The sequence below is a fragment of the Phyllobates terribilis genome, unplaced genomic scaffold (genome assembly GCF_046119375.1).
Source record: "Phyllobates terribilis strain yellow unplaced genomic scaffold, ASM4611937v1 Scaffold_9__5_contigs__length_417890890, whole genome shotgun sequence".
In the NCBI taxonomy this organism is placed as follows: Eukaryota; Metazoa; Chordata; class Amphibia; order Anura; family Dendrobatidae; genus Phyllobates; species Phyllobates terribilis.
Window position 1 is genome coordinate 300,793,168 of NW_027362769.1, and position 16,947 is coordinate 300,810,114.

The window sequence follows — 16,947 nt, forward strand, 5'->3', positions numbered from 1 at the left end:
GACTGGGAAGCAAAACAAGTCCCAATTTCCAGCTGTGATAAAAGATGGATCATTTAATTATGGAACTTCAAATCCCAAGCCCTTGTTCTCGATACAGCTTCTGTCGCATTCTGCAAATTTGTCATGGTCCTTTTCGAGAATGCTCTTCAAAAAATACTCGGTTTCTTAATTGCCATGACTGAGAGCGACATCTTATTCAATGCTTCTGCTGTGCGTGGAATGGAACTGAAGCTCAATGTTGTTTTGCTCAATTAACCACTTGAAATTATCGATTAGTGACTAAATCTTCCCTGACTTTCCCGTCCTCACCAGCTTGTGGTGCTGTGGCTTAGTTGGTTAAAGCGCCTGTCTAGTAAACAGGAGATCCTGAGTTCAAATCTCAGCAGTGCCTTCTTTTCATCTTCTCAGTATGAAGCTTTCTATCCTCATAGTGGGACAACATCAAATTGGCCTTTGCTAAGTCTCTGTGATAGTGGGAGTAAGAATCTGCTATAAGTGCTAAAGAGGAAGAAAGATGGAATCAAGCATGAAAAAAGTAAAACCAGTGGATTTTATTTTACTATTTTGAAATGCCTCCTCCTTACGTATCTGACTCTCTAAGCAAAGTTTGATAGCAGCCTTCTTGAATGGTAGAAGATTTAAACTTTCATGTTTGAAGAATTCATTGCTTGGGCAGAAAATAAAACCTTGAGCTGGAAACTTAAAAGAATCAGAAAAGAAATAGGACAGATTGAATTCAAAGCCATGCATGCAACATCAAATTGGCCTTTGCTAAGTCTCTGTGATAGTGCAATAGTGGGAGTAAGAATCTGCTATAAGTGCTAAAGAGGAAGAAAGATGGAATCAAGCATGAAAAAAGTAAAACCAGTGGATTTTATTTTACTATTTTGAAATGCCTCCTCCTTACGTATCTGACTCTCTAAGCAAAGTTTGATAGCAGCCTTCTTGAATGGTAGAAGATTTAAACTTTCATGTTTGAAGAATTCATTGCTTGGGCAGAAAATAAAACCTTGAGCTGGAAACTTAAAAGAATCAGAAAAGAAATAGGACAGATTGAATTCAAATCCATGCATGCATAGCTCAATCTCTTAACTGCATTGTTAATGTATCATCTTAACTACGCAGCCAACTTGCCTGCATGAACATGTAGAAACCAGACGATAGTACTATAGCAGCTTTCTTGAAATATAGCAGCTTTCTTGAAAGAGAAAAGAATCAACTTTCATGCTTGAAGTATACACCATTTTGCCTAAAAATGAAAGCCAATCTTGTCAAAGGGAAAGAAGCAGATTATACCGATGAGGATGGGATTCGAACCCATGCATGCAGAGCACAATGGATTAGCAGTCCATCGCCTTAACCACTTGGCCCCCTCGTCTACATGACCAAGTTAAAATTAGGAGGTAAGATCTCTTGAGGATTTTAAGCTGTCAGGGTGTTTATGCTGAAGATTGTATAAAGGCTTTTGGCAGTGTGGCCTCATCTCATCTCCTAGGGTATCTATTGTCTAAAGTTAGATTAGGACAAACCTTAACAGAAATGAACCAGTGCAAAGGGTTTTAATAGCAACTTATCAATCATTACTAATTGTTTCTACTTTTGGCACTGCAGTGGCATTCTTTCAATCTGTCTATTCTGTCTCATGACTGGGAAGCAAAACAAGTCCCAATTTCCAGCTGTGATAAAAGATGGATCATTTAATTATGGAACTTCAAATCCCAAGCCCTTGTTCTCGATACAGCTTCTGTCGCATTCTGCAAATTTGTCATGGTCCTTTTCGAGAATGCTCTTCAAAAAATACTCGGTTTCTTAATTGCCATGACTGAGAGCGACATCTTATTCAATGCTTCTGCTGTGCGTGGAATGGAACTGAAGCTCAATGTTGTTTTGCTCAATTAACCACTTGAAATTATCGATTAGTGACTAAATCTTCCCTGGCTTTCCCGTCCTCACCAGCTTGTGGTGCTGTGGCTTAGTTGGTTAAAGCGCCTGTCTAGTAAACAGGAGATCCTGAGTTCAAATCTCAGCAGTGCCTTCTTTTCATCTTCTCAGTATGAAGCTTTCTATCCTCATAGTGGGACAACATCAAATTGGCCTTTGCTAAGTCTCTGTGATAGTGGGAGTAAGAATCTGCTATAAGTGCTAAAGAGGAAGAAAGATGGAATCAAGCATGAAAAAAGTAAAACCAGTGGATTTTATTTTACTATTTTGAAATGCCTCCTCCTTACGTATCTGACTCTCTAAGCAAAGTTTGATAGCAGCCTTCTTGAATGGTAGAAGATTTAAACTTTCATGTTTGAAGAATTCATTGCTTGGGCAGAAAATAAAACCTTGAGCTGGAAACTTAAAAGAATCAGAAAAGAAATAGGACAGATTGAATTCAAAGCCATGCATGCAACATCAAATTGGCCTTTGCTAAGTCTCTGTGATAGTGCAATAGTGGGAGTAAGAATCTGCTATAAGTGCTAAAGAGGAAGAAAGATGGAATCAAGCATGAAAAAAGTAAAACCAGTGGATTTTATTTTACTATTTTGAAATGCCTCCTCCTTACGTATCTGACTCTCTAAGCAAAGTTTGATAGCAGCCTTCTTGAATGGAAGAAGATTTAAACTTTCATGTTTGAAGAATTCATTGCTTGGGCAGAAAATAAAACCTTGAGCTGGAAACTTAAAAGAATCAGAAAAGAAATAGGACAGATTGAATTCAAATCCATGCATGCATAGCTCAATCTCTTAACTGCATTGTTAATGTATCATCTTAACTACGCAGCCAACTTGCCTGCATGAACATGTAGAAACCAGACGATAGTACTATAGCAGCTTTCTTGAAATATAGCAGCTTTCTTGAAAGAGAAAAGAATCAACTTTCATGCTTGAAGTATACACCATTTTGCCTGAAAATGAAAGCCAATCTTGTCAAAGGGAAAGAAGCAGATTATACCGATGAGGATGGGATTCGAACCCATGCATGCAGAGCACAATGGATTAGCAGTCCATCGCCTTAACCACTCGGCCCCCTCGTCTACATGACCAAGTTAAAATTAGGAGGTAAGATCTCTTGAGGATTTTAAGCTGTCAGGGTGTTTATGCTGAAGATTGTATAAAGGCTTTTGGCAGTGTGGCCTCATCTCATCTCCTAGGGTATCTATTGTCTAAAGTTAGATTAGGACAAACCTTATCAGAAATGAACCAGTGCAAAGGGTTTTAATAGCAACTTATCAATCATTACTAATTGTTTCTACTTTTGGCACTGCAGTGGCATTCTTTCAATCTGTCTATTCTGTCTCATGACTGGGAAGCAAAACAAGTCCCAATTTCCAGCTGTGATAAAAGATGGATCATTTAATTATGGAACTTCAAATCCCAAGCCCTTGTTCTCGATACAGCTTCTGTCGCATTCTGCAAATTTGTCATGGTCCTTTTCGAGAATGCTCTTCAAAAAATACTCGGTTTCTTAATTGCCATGACTGAGAGCGACATCTTATTCAATGCTTCTGCTGTGCGTGGAATGGAACTGAAGCTCAATGTTGTTTTGGTCAATTAACCACTTGAAATTATCGATTAGTGACTAAATCTTCCCTGGCTTTCCCGTCCTCACCAGCTTGTGGTGCTGTGGCTTAGTTGGTTAAAGCGCCTGTCTAGTAAACAGGAGATCCTGAGTTCAAATCTCAGCAGTGCCTTCTTTTCATCTTCTCAGTATGAAGCTTTCTATCCTCATAGTGGGACAACATCAAATTGGCCTTTGCTAAGTCTCTGTGATAGTGCAATAGTGGGAGTAAGAATCTGCTATAAGTGCTAAAGAGGAAGAAAGATGGAATCAAGCATGAAAAATGTAAAACCAGTGGATTTTATTTTACTATTTTAAAATGCCTCCTCCTTACGTATCTGACTCTCTAAGCAAAGTTTGATAGCAGCCTTCTTGAATGGTAGAAGATTTAAACTTTCATGTTTGAAGAATTCATTGCTTGGGCAGAAAATAAAACCTTGAGCTGGAAACTTAAAAGAATCAGAAAAGAAATAGGACAGATTGAATTCAAAGCCATGCATGCAACATCAAATTGGCCTTTGCTAAGTCTCTGTGATAGTGCAATAGTGGGAGTAAGAATCTGCTATAAGTGCTAAAGAGGAAGAAAGATGGAATCAAGAATGAAAAAAGTAAAACCAGTGGATTTTATTTTACTATTTTGAAATGCCTCCTCCTTACGTATCTGACTCTCTAAGCAAAGTTTGATAGCAGCCTTCTTGAATGGTAGAAGATTTAAACTTTCATGTTTGAAGAATTCATTGCTTGGGCAGAAAATAAAACCTTGAGCTGGAAACTTAAAAGAATCAGAAAAGAAATAGGACAGATTGAATTCAAAGCCATGCATGCATAGCTCAATCTCTTAACTGCATTGTTAATGTATCATCTTAACTACGCAGCCAACTTGCCTGCATGAACATGTAAAAACCAGACGATAGTACTATAGCAGCTTTCTTGAAAGAGAAAAGAATCAACTTTCATGCTTGAAGTATACACCATTTTGCCTAAAAATGAAAGCCAATCTTGTCAAAGAGAAGGAAGCAGATAATACCGACGAGGATGGGATGCAAACCCATGCATGCAGAGCACAATGGATTAGCAGTCCATAGCCTTAACCACTCGGCCACCTCGTCTACATGACCAAGTTTAAATTAGGAGGTAAGATCTCATGAGGATTTTAAGCTGTCAGGGTGTTTTTGCTGAAGATTGTATAAAGGCTTTTGGCAGTGTGGCCTCATCTCATCTCCTAGAGTATCTATTGTCTAAAGTTAGATTAGGACAAACCTTATCAGAAATGAACCAGTGCAAAGGGTTTTAATAGCAACTTATCAATCATTCCTAATTGTTTCTACTTTTGGCACTGCAGTGGCATTCTTTCAATCTGTCTATTCTGTCTCATGACTGGGAAGCAAAACAAGTCCCAATTTCCAGCTGTGATAAAATATGGATCATTTAATTATGGAACTTCAAATCCCAAGCCCTTGTTCTCGATACAGCTTCTGTCGCATTCTGCAAATTTGTCATGGTCCTTTTCGAGAATGCTCTTCAAAAAATACTCGGTTTCTTTATTGCCATGACTGAGAGCGACATCTTATTCAATGCTTCTGCTGTGCGTGGAAAGGAACTGAAGCTCAATGTTGTTTTGCTCAATTAACCACTTGAAATTATCGATTAGTGACTAAATCTTCCCTGGCTTTCCCGTTCTCACCAGCTTGTGGTGCTGTGGCTTAGTTGGTTAAAGCGCCTGTCTAGTATACAGGAGATCCTGAGTTCATATCTCAGCATTGTCTTCTTTTCATCTTCTCAGTATGAAGCTTTCTATCCTCATAGTGGGACAACATCAAATTGGCCTTTGCTAAGTCTCTGTGATAGTGGGAGTAAGAATCTGCTATAAGTGCTAAAGAGGAAGAAAGATGTAATCAAGCATGAAAAAAGTAAAACCAGTGGATTTTATTTTACTATTTTGAAATGCCTCCTCCTTACGTATCTGACTCTCTAAGCAAAGTTTGATAGCAGCTTTCTTGAATGGTAGAAGATTTAAACTTTCATGTTTGAAGAATTCATTGCTTGGGCAGAAAATAAAACCTTGAGCTGGAAACTTAAAAGAATCAGAAAAGAAATAGGACAGATTGAATTCAAAGCCATGCATGCAACATCAAATTGGCCTTTGCTAAGTCTCTGTGATAGTGCAATAGTGGGAGTAAGAATCTGCTATAAGTGCTAAAGAGGAAGAAAGATGGAATCAAGCATGAAAAAAGTAAAACCAGTGGATTTTATTTTACTATTTTGAAATGCCTCCTCCTTACGTATCTGACTCTCTAAGCAAAGTTTGATAGCAGCCTTCTTGAATAGTAGAAGATTTAAACTTTCATGTTTGAAGAATTCATTGCTTGGGCAGAAAATAAAACCTTGAGCTGGAAACTTAAAAGAATCTGAAAAGAAATAGGACAGATTGAATTCAAAGCCATGCATGCATAGCTCAATCTCTTAACTGCATTGTTAATGTATCATCTTAACTACGCAGCCAACTTGCCTGCATGAACATGTAGAAACCAGACGATAGTACTATAGCAGCTTTCTTGAAAGAGAAAAGAATCAACTTTCATGCTTGAAGTATACACCATTTTGCCTAAAAATGAAAGCCAATCTTGTCAAAGGGAAAGAAGCAGATGACACCGACGAGGATGGGATTCGAACCCATGCATGCAGAGCACAATGGATTAGCAGTCCATCGCCTTAACCACTCGGCCACCTCATCTACATGACCAAGTTTAAATTAGGAGGTAAGATCTCATGAGGATTTTAAGCTGTCAGGGTGTTTTTGCTGAAGATTGTATAAAGGCTTTTGGCAGTGTGGCCTCATCTCATCTCCTAGAGTATCTATTGTCTAAAGTTAGATTAGGACAAACCTTATCAGAAATGAACCAGTGCAAAGGGTTTTAATAGCAACTTATCAATCATTCCTAATTGTTTCTACTTTTGGCACTGCAGTGGCATTCTTTCAATCTGTCTATTCTGTCTCATGACTGGGAAGCAAAACAAGTCCCAATTTCCAGCTGTGATAAAAGATGGATCATTTAATTATGGAACTTCAAATCCCAAGCCCTTGTTCTCGATACAGCTTCTGTCGCATTCTGCAAATTTGTCATGGTCCTTTTCGAGAATGCTCTTCAAAAAATACTCGGTTTCTTAATTGCCATGACTGAGAGCGACATCTTATTCAATGCTTCTGCTGTGCGTGGAATGGAACTGAAGCTCAATGTTGTTTTGCTCAATTAACCACTTGAAATTATCGATTAGTGACTAAATCTTCCCTGGCTTTCCCGTCCTCACCAGCTTGTGGTGCTGTGGCTTAGTTGGTTAAAGCGCCTGTCTAGTAAACAGGAGATCCTGAGGTCAAATCTCAGCAGTGCCTTCTTTTCATCTTCTCAGTATGAAGCTTTCTATCCTCATAGTGGGACAACATCAAATTGGCCTTTGCTAAGTCTCTGTGATAGTGGGAGTAAGTATCTGCTATAAGTGCTAAAGAGGAAGAAAGATGGAATCAAGCATGAAAAAAGTAAAACCAGTGGATTTTATTTTACTATTTTGAAATGCCTCCTCCTTACGTATCTGACTCTCTAAGCAAAGTTTGATAGCAGCCTTCTTGAATGGTAGAAGATTTAAACTTTCATGTTTGAAGAATTCATTGCTTGGGCAGAAAATAAAACCTTGAGCTGGAAACATAAAAGAATCAGAAAAGAAATAGGACAGATTGAATTCAAAGCCATGCATGCAACATCAAATTGGCCTTTGCTAAGTCTCTGTGATAGTGCAATAGTGGGAGTAAGAAACTGCTATAAGTGCTAAAGAGGAAGAAAGATGGAATCAAGAATGAAAAAAGTAAAACCAGTGGATTTTATTTTACTATTTTGAAATGCCTCCTCCTTACGTATCTGACTCTCTAAGCAAAGTTTGATAGCAGCCTTCTTGAATGGTAGAAGATTTAAACTTTCATGTTTGAAGAATTCATTGCTTGGGCAGAAAATAAAACCTTGAGCTGGAAACTTAAAAGAATCAGAAAAGAAATAGGACAGATTGAATTCAAAGCCATGCATGCATAGCTCAATCTCTTAACTGCATTGTTAATGTATCATCTTAACTACGCAGCCAACTTGCCTGCATGAACATGTAAAAACCAGACGATAGTACTATAGCAGCTTTCTTGAAAGAGAAAAGAATCAACTTTCATGCTTGAAGTATACACCATTTTGCCTAAAAATGAAAGCCAATCTTGTCAAAGGGAAAGACGCAGATTATACCGACGAGGATGGGATTCGAACCCATGCATGCAGAGCACAATGGATTAGCAGTCCATCGCCTTAACCACTCGGCCACCTTGTCTACATGACCAAGTTTAAATTAGGAGGTAAGATCTCATGAGGATTTTAAGCTGTCAGGGTGTTTTTGCTGAAGATTGTATAAAGGCTTTTGGCAGTGTGGCCTCATCTCATCTCCTAGAGTATCTATTGTCTAAAGTTAGATTAGGACAAACCTTATCAGAAATGAACCAGTGCAAAGGGTTTTAATAGCAACTTATCAATCATTCCTAATTGTTTCTACTTTTGGCACTGCAGTGGCATTCTTTCAATCTGTCTATTCTGTCTCATGACTGGGAAGCAAAACAAGTCCCAATTTCCAGCTGTGATAAAAGATGGATCATTTAATTATGGAACTTCAAATCCCAAGCCCTTGTTCTCGATACAGCTTCTGTCGCATTCTGCAAATTTGTCATGGTCCTTTTCGAGAATGCTCTTCAAAAAATACTCGGTTTCTTAATTGCCATGACTGAGAGCGACATCTTATTCAATGCTTCTGCTGTGCGTGGAATGGAACTGAAGCTCAATGTTGTTTTGCTCAATTAACCACTTGAAATTATCGATTAGTGACTAAATCTTCCCTGACTTTCCCGTCCTCACCAGCTTGTGGTGCTGTGGCTTAGTTGGTTAAAGCGCCTGTCTAGTAAACAGGAGATCCTGAGTTCAAATCTCAGCAGTGCCTTCTTTTCATCTTCTCAGTATGAAGCTTTCTATCCTCATAGTGGGACAACATCAAATTGGCCTTTGCTAAGTCTCTGTGATAGTGGGAGTAAGAATCTGCTATAAGTGCTAAAGAGGAAGAAAGATGGAATCAAGCATGAAAAAAGAAAAAACCAGTGGATTTTATTTTACTATTTTGAATGCCTCCTCCTTACGTATCTGACTCTCTAAGCAAAGTTTGATAGCAGCCTTCTTGAATGGTAGAAGATTTAAACTTTCATGTTTGAAGAATTCATTGCTTGGGCAGAAAATAAAACCTTGAGCTGGAAACTTAAAAGAATCAGAAAAGAAATAGGACAGATTGAATTCAAAGCCATGCATGCAACATCAAATTGGCCTTTGCTAAGTCTCTGTGATAGTGCAATAGTGGGAGTAAGAATCTGCTATAAGTGCTAAAGAGGAAGAAAGATGGAATCAAGCATGAAAAAAGTAAAACCAGTGGATTTTATTTTACTATTTTGAAATGCCTCCTCCTTACGTATCTGACTCTCTAAGCAAAGTTTGATAGCAGCCTTCTTGAATGGTAGAAGATTTAAACTTTCATGTTTGAAGAATTCATTGCTTGGGCAGAAAATAAAACCTTGAGCTGGAAACTTAAAAGAATCAGAAAAGAAATAGGACAGATTGAATTCAAATCCATGCATGCATAGCTCAATCTCTTAACTGCATTGTTATTGTATCATCTTAACTACGCAGCCAACTTGCCTGCATGAACATGTAGAAACCAGACGATAGTACTATAGCAGCTTTCTTGAAATATAGCAGCTTTCTTGAAAGAGAAAAGAATCAACTTTCATGCTTGAAGTATACACCATTTTGCCTAAAAATGAAAGCCAATCTTGTCAAAGGGAAAGAAGCAGATTATTCCGATGAGGATGGGATTCGAACCCATGCATGCAGAGCACAATGGATTAGCAGTCCATCGCCTTAACCACTCGGCCCCCTCGTCTACATGACCAAGTTAAAATTAGGAGGTAAGATCTCTTGAGGATTTTAAGCTGTCAGGGTGTTTATGCTGAAGATTGTATAAAGGCTTTTGGCAGTGTGGCCTCATCTCATCTCCTAGGGTATCTATTGTCTAAAGTTAGATTAGGACAAACCTTATCAGAAATGAACCAGTGCAAAGGGTTTTAATAGCAACTTATCAATCATTACTAATTGTTTCTACTTTTGGCACTGCAGTGGCATTCTTTCAATCTGTCTATTCTGTCTCATGACTGGGAAGCAAAACAAGTCCCAATTTCCAGCTGTGATAAAAGATGGATCATTTAATTATGGAACTTCAAATCCCAAGCCCTTGTTCTCGATACAGCTTCTGTCGCATTCTGCAAATTTGTCATGGTCCTTTTCGAGAATGCTCTTCAAAAAATACTCGGTTTCTTAATTGCCATGACTGAGAGCGACATCTTATTCAATGCTTCTGCTGTGCGTGGAATGGAACTGAAGCTCAATGTTGTTTTGCTCAATTAACCACTTGAAATTATCGATTAGTGACTAAATCTTCCCTGGCTTTCCCGTCCTCACCAGCTTGTGGTGCTGTGGCTTAGTTGGTTAAAGCGCCTGTCTAGTAAACAGGAGATCCTGAGTTCAAATCTCAGCAGTGCCTTCTTTTCATCTTCTCAGTATGAAGCTTTCTATCCTCATAGTGGGACAACATCAAATTGGCCTTTGCTAAGTCTCTGTCATAGTGCAATAGTGGGAGTAAGAATCTGCTATAAGTGCTAAAGAGGAAGAAAGATGGAATCAAGCATGAAAAATGTAAAACCAGTGGATTTTATTTTACTATTTTAAAATGCCTCCTCCTTACGTATCTGACTCTCTAAGCAAAGTTTGATAGCAGCCTTCTTGAATGGTAGAAGATTTAAACTTTCATGTTTGAAGAATTCATTGCTTGGGCAGAAAATAAAACCTTGAGCTGGAAACTTAAAAGAATCAGAAAAGAAATAGGACAGATTGAATTCAAAGCCATGCATGCAACATCAAATTGGCCTTTGCTAAGTCTCTGTGATAGTGCAATAGTGGGAGTAAGAATCTGCTATAAGTGCTAAAGAGGAAGAAAGATGGAATCAAGAATGAAAAAAGTAAAACCAGTGGATTTTATTTTACTATTTTGAAATGCCTCCTCCTTACGTATCTGACTCTCTAAGCAAAGTTTGATAGCAGCCTTCTTGAATGGTAGAAGATTTAAACTTTCATGTTTGAAGAATTCATTGCTTGGGCAGAAAATAAAACCTTGAGCTGGAAACTTAAAAGAATCAGAAAAGAAATAGGACAGATTGAATTCAAAGCCATGCATGCATAGCTCAATCTCTTAACTGCATTGTTAATGTATCATCTTAACTACGCAGCCAACTTGCCTGCATGAACATGTAAAAACCAGACGATAGTACTATAGCAGCTTTCTTGAAAGAGAAAAGAATCAACTTTCATGCTTGAAGTATACACCATTTTGCCTAAAAATGAAAGCCAATCTTGTCAAAGAGAAGGAAGCAGATAATACCGACGAGGATGGGATGCAAACCCATGCATGCAGAGCACAATGGATTAGCAGTCCATAGCCTTAACCACTCGGCCACCTCGTCTACATGACCAAGTTTAAATTAGGAGGTAAGATCTCATGAGGATTTTAAGCTGTCAGGGTGTTTTTGCTGAAGATTGTATAAAGGCTTTTGGCAGTGTGGCCTCATCTCATCTCCTAGAGTATCTATTGTCTAAAGTTAGATTAGGACAAACCTTATCAGAAATGAACCAGTGCAAAGGGTTTTAATAGCAACTTATCAATCATTCCTAATTGTTTCTACTTTTGGCACTGCAGTGGCATTCTTTCAATCTGTCTATTCTGTCTCATGACTGGGAAGCAAAACAAGTCCCAATTTCCAGCTGTGATAAAATATGGATCATTTAATTATGGAACTTCAAATCCCAAGCCCTTGTTCTCGATACAGCTTCTGTCGCATTCTGCAAATTTGTCATGGTCCTTTTCGAGAATGCTCTTCAAAAAATACTCGGTTTCTTTATTGCCATGACTGAGAGCGACATCTTATTCAATGCTTCTGCTGTGCGTGGAAAGGAACTGAAGCTCAATGTTGTTTTGCTCAATTAACCACATGAAATTATCGATTAGTGACTAAATCTTCCCTGGCTTTCCCGTTCTCACCAGCTTGTGGTGCTGTGGCTTAGTTGGTTAAAGCGCCTGTCTAGTAAACAGGAGATCCTGAGTTCATATCTCAGCATTGTCTTCTTTTCATCTTCTCAGTATGAAGCTTTCTATCCTCATAGTGGGACAACATCAAATTGGCCTTTGCTAAGTCTCTGTGATAGTGGGAGTAAGAATCTGCTATAAGTGCTAAAGAGGAAGAAAGATGTAATCAAGCATGAAAAAAGTAAAACCAGTGGATTTTATTTTACTATTTTGAAATGCCTCCTCCTTACGTATCTGACTCTCTAAGCAAAGTTTGATAGCAGCTTTCTTGAATGGTAGAAGATTTAAACTTTCATGTTTGAAGAATTCATTGCTTGGGCAGAAAATAAAACCTTGAGCTGGAAACTTAAAAGAATCAGAAAAGAAATAGGACAGATTGAATTCAAAGCCATGCATGCAACATCAAATTGGCCTTTGCTAAGTCTCTGTGATAGTGCAATAGTGGGAGTAAGAATCTGCTATAAGTGCTAAAGAGGAAGAAAGATGGAATCAAGCATGAAAAAAGTAAAACCAGTGGATTTTATTTTACTATTTTGAAATGCCTCCTCCTTACGTATCTGACTCTCTAAGCAAAGTTTGATAGCAGCCTTCTTGAATAGTAGAAGATTTAAACTTTCATGTTTGAAGAATTCATTGCTTGGGCAGAAAATAAAACCTTGAGCTGGAAACTTAAAAGAATCAGAAAAGAAATAGGACAGATTGAATTCAAAGCCATGCATGCATAGCTCAATCTCTTAACTGCATTGTTAATGTATCATCTTAACTACGCAGCCAACTTGCCTGCATGAACATGTAGAAACCAGACGATAGTACTATAGCAGCTTTCTTGAAAGAGAAAAGAATCAACTTTCATGCTTGAAGTATACACCATTTTGCCTAAAAATGAAAGCCAATCTTGTCAAAGGGAAAGAATCAGATGACACCGACGAGGATGGGATTCGAACCCATGCATGCAGAGCACAATGGATTAGCAGTCCATCGCCTTAACCACTCGGCTACCTCGTCTACATGACCAAGTTTAAATTAGGAGGTAAGATCTCATGAGGATTTTAAGCTGTCAGGGTGTTTTTGCTGAAGATTGTATAAAGGCTTTTGGCAGTGTGGCCTCATCTCATCTCCTAGAGTATCTATTGTCTAAAGTTAGATTAGGACAAACCTTATCAGAAATGAACCAGTGCAAAGGGTTTTAATAGCAACTTATCAATCATTCCTAATTGTTTCTACTTTTGGCACTGCAGTGGCATTCTTTCAATCTGTCTATTCTGTCTCATGACTGGGAAGCAAAACAAGTCCCAATTTCCAGCTGTGATAAAAGATGGATCATTTAATTATGGAACTTCAAATCCCAAGCCCTTGTTCTCGATACAGCTTCTGTCGCATTCTGCAAATTTGTCATGGTCCTTTTCGAGAATGCTCTTCAAAAAATACTCGGTTTCTTAATTGCCATGACTGAGAGCGACATCTTATTCAATGCTTCTGCTGTGCGTGGAATGGAACTGAAGCTCAATGTTGTTTTGCTCAATTAACCACTTGAAATTATCGATTAGTGACTAAATCTTCCCTGGCTTTCCCGTCCTCACCAGCTTGTGGTGCTGTGGCTTAGTTGGTTAAAGCGCCTGTCTAGTAAACAGGAGATCCTGAGTTCAAATCTCAGCAGTGCCTTCTTTTCATCTTCTCAGTATGAAGCTTTCTATCCTCATAGTGGGACAACATCAAATTGGCCTTTGCTAAGTCTCTGTGATAGTGGGAGTAAGAATCTGCTATAAGTGCTAAAGAGGAAGAAAGATGGAATCAAGCATGAAAAAAGTAAAACCAGTGGGTTTTATTTTACTATTTTGAAATGCCTCCTGCTTACGTATCTGACTCTCTAAGCAAAGTTTGATAGCAGCCTTCTTGAATGGTAGAAGATTTAAACTTTCATGTTTGAAGAATTCATTGCTTGGGCAGAAAATAAAACCTTGAGCTGGAAACATAAAAGAATCAGAAAAGAAATAGGACAGATTGAATTCAAAGCCATGCATGCAACATCAAATTGGCCTTTGCTAAGTCTCTGTGATAGTGCAATAGTGGGAGTAAGAATCTGCTATAAGTGCTAAAGAGGAAGAAAGATGGAATCAAGCATGAAAAAAGTAAAACCAGTGGATTTTATTTTACTATTTTGAAATGCCTCCTCCTTACGTATCTGACTCTCTAAGCAAAGTTTGATAGCAGCCTTCTTGAATGGTAGAAGATTTAAACTTTCATGTTTGAAGAATTCATTGCTTGGGCAGAAAATAAAACCTTGAGCTGGAAACTTAAAAGAATCAGAAAAGAAATAGGACAGATTGAATTCAAATCCATGCATGCATAGCTCAATCTCTTAACTGCATTGTTAATGTATCATCTTAACTACGCAGCCAACTTGCCTGCATGAACATGTAGAAACCAGACGATAGTACTATAGCAGCTTTCTTGAAATATAGCAGCTTTCTTGAAAGAGAAAAGAATCAACTTTCATGCTTGAAGTATACACCATTTTGCCTAAAAATGAAAGCCAATCTTGTCAAAGGGAAAGAAGCAGATTATACCGATGAGGATGGGATTCGAACCCATGCATGCAGAGCACAATGGATTAACAGTACATCGCCTTAACCACTCGGCCCCCTTGTCTACATGACCAAGTTAAAATTAGGAGGTAAGATCTCATGAGGATTTTAAGCTGTCAGGGTGTTTATGCTGAAGATTGTATAAAGGCTTTTGGCAGTGTGGCCTCATCTCATCTCCTAGGGTATCTATTGTCTAAAGTTAGATTAGGACAAACCTTATCAGAAATGAACCAGTGCAAAGGGTTTTAATAGCAACTTATCAATCATTACTAATTGTTTCTACTTTTGGCACTGCAGTGGCATTCTTTCAATCTGTCTATTCTGTCTCATGACTGGGAAGCAAAACAAGTCCCAATTTCCAGCTGTGATAAAAGATGGATCATTTAATTATGGAACTTCAAATCCCAAGCCCTTGTTCTCGATACAGCTTCTGTCGCATTCTGCAAATTTGTCATGGTCCTTTTCGAGAATGCTCTTCAAAAAATACTCGGTTTCTTAATTGCCATGACTGAGAGCGACATCTTATTCAATGCTTCTGCTGTGCGTGGAATGGAACTGATCTCAATGTTGTTTTGCTCAATTAACCACTTGAAATTATCGATTAGTGACTAAATCTTCCCTGGCTTTCCCGTCCTCACCAGCTTGTGGTGCTGTGGCTTAGTTGGTTAAAGCGCCTGTCTAGTAAACAGGAGATCCTGAGTTCAAATCTCAGCAGTGCCTTCTTTTCATCTTCTCAGTATGAAGCTTTCTATCCTCATAGAGGGACAACATCAAATTGGCCTTTGCTAAGTCTCTGTGATAGTGCAATAGTGGGAGTAAGAATCTGCTGTAAGTGCTAAAGAGGAAGAAAGATGGAATCAAGCATGAAAAAAGTAAAACCAGTGGATTTTATTTTACTATTTTGAAATGCCTCCTTCTTACGTATCTGACTCTCTAAGAAAAGTTTGATAGCAGCCTTCTTGAATGGTAGAAGATTTAAACTTTCATGTTTGAAGAATTCATTGCTTGGGCAGAAAATAAAACCTTGAGCTGGAAACTTAAAAGAATCAGAAAAGAAATAGGACAGATTGAATTCAAAGCCATGCATGCATAGCTCAATCTCTTAACTGCATTGTTAATGTATCATCTTAACTATGCAGCCTACTTGCCTGCATGAACATGTAGAAACCAGACGATAGTACTATAGCAGCTTTCTTGAAAGAGAAAAGAATCAACTTTCATGCTTGAAGTATACACCATTTTGCCTAAAATAAAAACCAATCTTGTGAAATGGAAAGAAGCAGATTATACCGACAAGGATGGGATTCGAACCCATGCATGCAGAGCACAATGGATTAGCAGTCCATAGCCTTAACCACTCGGCCACCTCGTCTACATGACCAAGTTTAAATTAGGAGGTAAGATCTCATGAGGATTTTAAGCTGTCAGGGTGTTTTTGCTGAAGATTGTATAAAGGCTTTTGGCAGTGTGGCCTCATCTCATCTCCTAGAGTATCTATTGTCTAAAGTTAGATTAGGACAAACCTTATCAGAAATGAACCAGTGCAAAGGGTTTTAATAGCAACTTATCAATCATTCCTAATTGTTTCTACTTTTGGCACTGCAGTGGCATTCTTTAAATCTGTCTATTCTGTCTCATGACTGGGAAGCAAAACAAGTCCCAATTTCCAGCTGTGATAAAAGATGGATCATTTAATTATGGAACTTCAAATCCCAAGCCCTTGTTCTCGATACAGCTTCTGTCGCATTCTGCAAATTTGTCATGGTCCTTTTCGAGAATGCTCTTCAAAAAATACTCGGTTTCTTAATTGCCATGACTGAGAGCGACATCTTATTCAATGCTTCTGCTGTGCGTGGAATGGAACTGAAGCTCAATGTTGTTTTGCTCAATTAACCACTTGAAATTATCGATTAGTGACTAAATCTTCCCTGGCTTTCCCGTTCTCACTAGCTTGTGGTGCTGTGGCTTAGTTGGTTAAAGCGCCTGTCTAGTAAACAGGAGATCCTGAGTTCAAATCTCTGCAGTGCCTTCTTTTCATCTTCACAGCATGAAGCTTTCTATCCTCATAGTGGGACAACATCAAATTGGCCTTTGCTAAGTCTCTGTGATAGTGGGAGTAAGAATCTGCTATAAGTGCTAAAGAGGAAGAAAGATGGAATCAAGCATGAAAAAAGTAAAACCAGTGGATTATATTTTACTATTTTAAAATGCCTCCTCCTTACGTATCTGACTCTCTAAGCAAAGTTTGATAGCAGCCTTCTTGAATGGTAGAAGATTTAAACTTTCATGTTTGAAGAATTCATTGCTTGGGCAGAAAATAAAACCTTGAGCTGGAAACTTAAAAGAATCAGAAAAGAAATAGGACAGATTGAATTCAAAGCCATGCATGCATAGCTCAATCTCTTAACTGCATTGTTAATGTATCATCTTAACTACGCAGCCAACTTGCCTGCATGAACATGTAAAAACCAGACGATAGTACTATAGCAGCTTTCTTGAAAGAGAAAAGAATCAACTTTCATGCTTGAAGTATACACCATTTTGCCTAAAAATGAAAGCC

General features: G+C 38.3%; 1 protein-coding gene and 17 non-coding genes across 18 annotated transcripts in view; 10 read left to right on the top strand and 8 right to left on the bottom strand.

The window, feature by feature from the left end:
• Window positions 1-16,947, top strand: part of LOC141160962 (dehydrogenase/reductase SDR family member 7B-like) — a 146,551-nt gene that overhangs the window by 91,974 nt on the left and 37,630 nt on the right. The gene's annotated exons all lie outside the window — the stretch shown is intronic.
• On the top strand, window positions 318-391 carry TRNAT-AGU (transfer RNA threonine (anticodon AGU)). Its single transcript has one exon. It is a non-coding gene; the product is annotated as a tRNA-Thr (tRNA).
• TRNAT-AGU (transfer RNA threonine (anticodon AGU)) lies at window positions 1,962-2,035 on the top strand. Its single transcript has one exon. It is a non-coding gene; the product is annotated as a tRNA-Thr (tRNA).
• TRNAS-GCU (transfer RNA serine (anticodon GCU)) lies at window positions 2,941-3,022 on the bottom strand. Its single transcript has one exon. It is a non-coding gene; the product is annotated as a tRNA-Ser (tRNA).
• On the top strand, window positions 3,606-3,679 carry TRNAT-AGU (transfer RNA threonine (anticodon AGU)). Its single transcript has one exon. It is a non-coding gene; the product is annotated as a tRNA-Thr (tRNA).
• TRNAS-GCU (transfer RNA serine (anticodon GCU)) lies at window positions 4,574-4,655 on the bottom strand. Its single transcript has one exon. It is a non-coding gene; the product is annotated as a tRNA-Ser (tRNA).
• On the bottom strand, window positions 6,199-6,280 carry TRNAS-GCU (transfer RNA serine (anticodon GCU)). Its single transcript has one exon. It is a non-coding gene; the product is annotated as a tRNA-Ser (tRNA).
• Window positions 6,864-6,937, top strand: TRNAT-AGU (transfer RNA threonine (anticodon AGU)). The gene has a single exon. It is a non-coding gene; the product is annotated as a tRNA-Thr (tRNA).
• TRNAS-GCU (transfer RNA serine (anticodon GCU)) lies at window positions 7,824-7,905 on the bottom strand. The gene has a single exon. It is a non-coding gene; the product is annotated as a tRNA-Ser (tRNA).
• On the top strand, window positions 8,489-8,562 carry TRNAT-AGU (transfer RNA threonine (anticodon AGU)). Its single transcript has one exon. It is a non-coding gene; the product is annotated as a tRNA-Thr (tRNA).
• TRNAS-GCU (transfer RNA serine (anticodon GCU)) lies at window positions 9,468-9,549 on the bottom strand. Its single transcript has one exon. It is a non-coding gene; the product is annotated as a tRNA-Ser (tRNA).
• On the top strand, window positions 10,133-10,206 carry TRNAT-AGU (transfer RNA threonine (anticodon AGU)). Its single transcript has one exon. It is a non-coding gene; the product is annotated as a tRNA-Thr (tRNA).
• TRNAS-GCU (transfer RNA serine (anticodon GCU)) lies at window positions 11,101-11,182 on the bottom strand. The gene has a single exon. It is a non-coding gene; the product is annotated as a tRNA-Ser (tRNA).
• Window positions 12,726-12,807, bottom strand: TRNAS-GCU (transfer RNA serine (anticodon GCU)). Its single transcript has one exon. It is a non-coding gene; the product is annotated as a tRNA-Ser (tRNA).
• Window positions 13,391-13,464, top strand: TRNAT-AGU (transfer RNA threonine (anticodon AGU)). The gene has a single exon. It is a non-coding gene; the product is annotated as a tRNA-Thr (tRNA).
• On the top strand, window positions 15,034-15,107 carry TRNAT-AGU (transfer RNA threonine (anticodon AGU)). Its single transcript has one exon. It is a non-coding gene; the product is annotated as a tRNA-Thr (tRNA).
• On the bottom strand, window positions 15,678-15,759 carry TRNAS-GCU (transfer RNA serine (anticodon GCU)). Its single transcript has one exon. It is a non-coding gene; the product is annotated as a tRNA-Ser (tRNA).
• Window positions 16,343-16,416, top strand: TRNAT-AGU (transfer RNA threonine (anticodon AGU)). The gene has a single exon. It is a non-coding gene; the product is annotated as a tRNA-Thr (tRNA).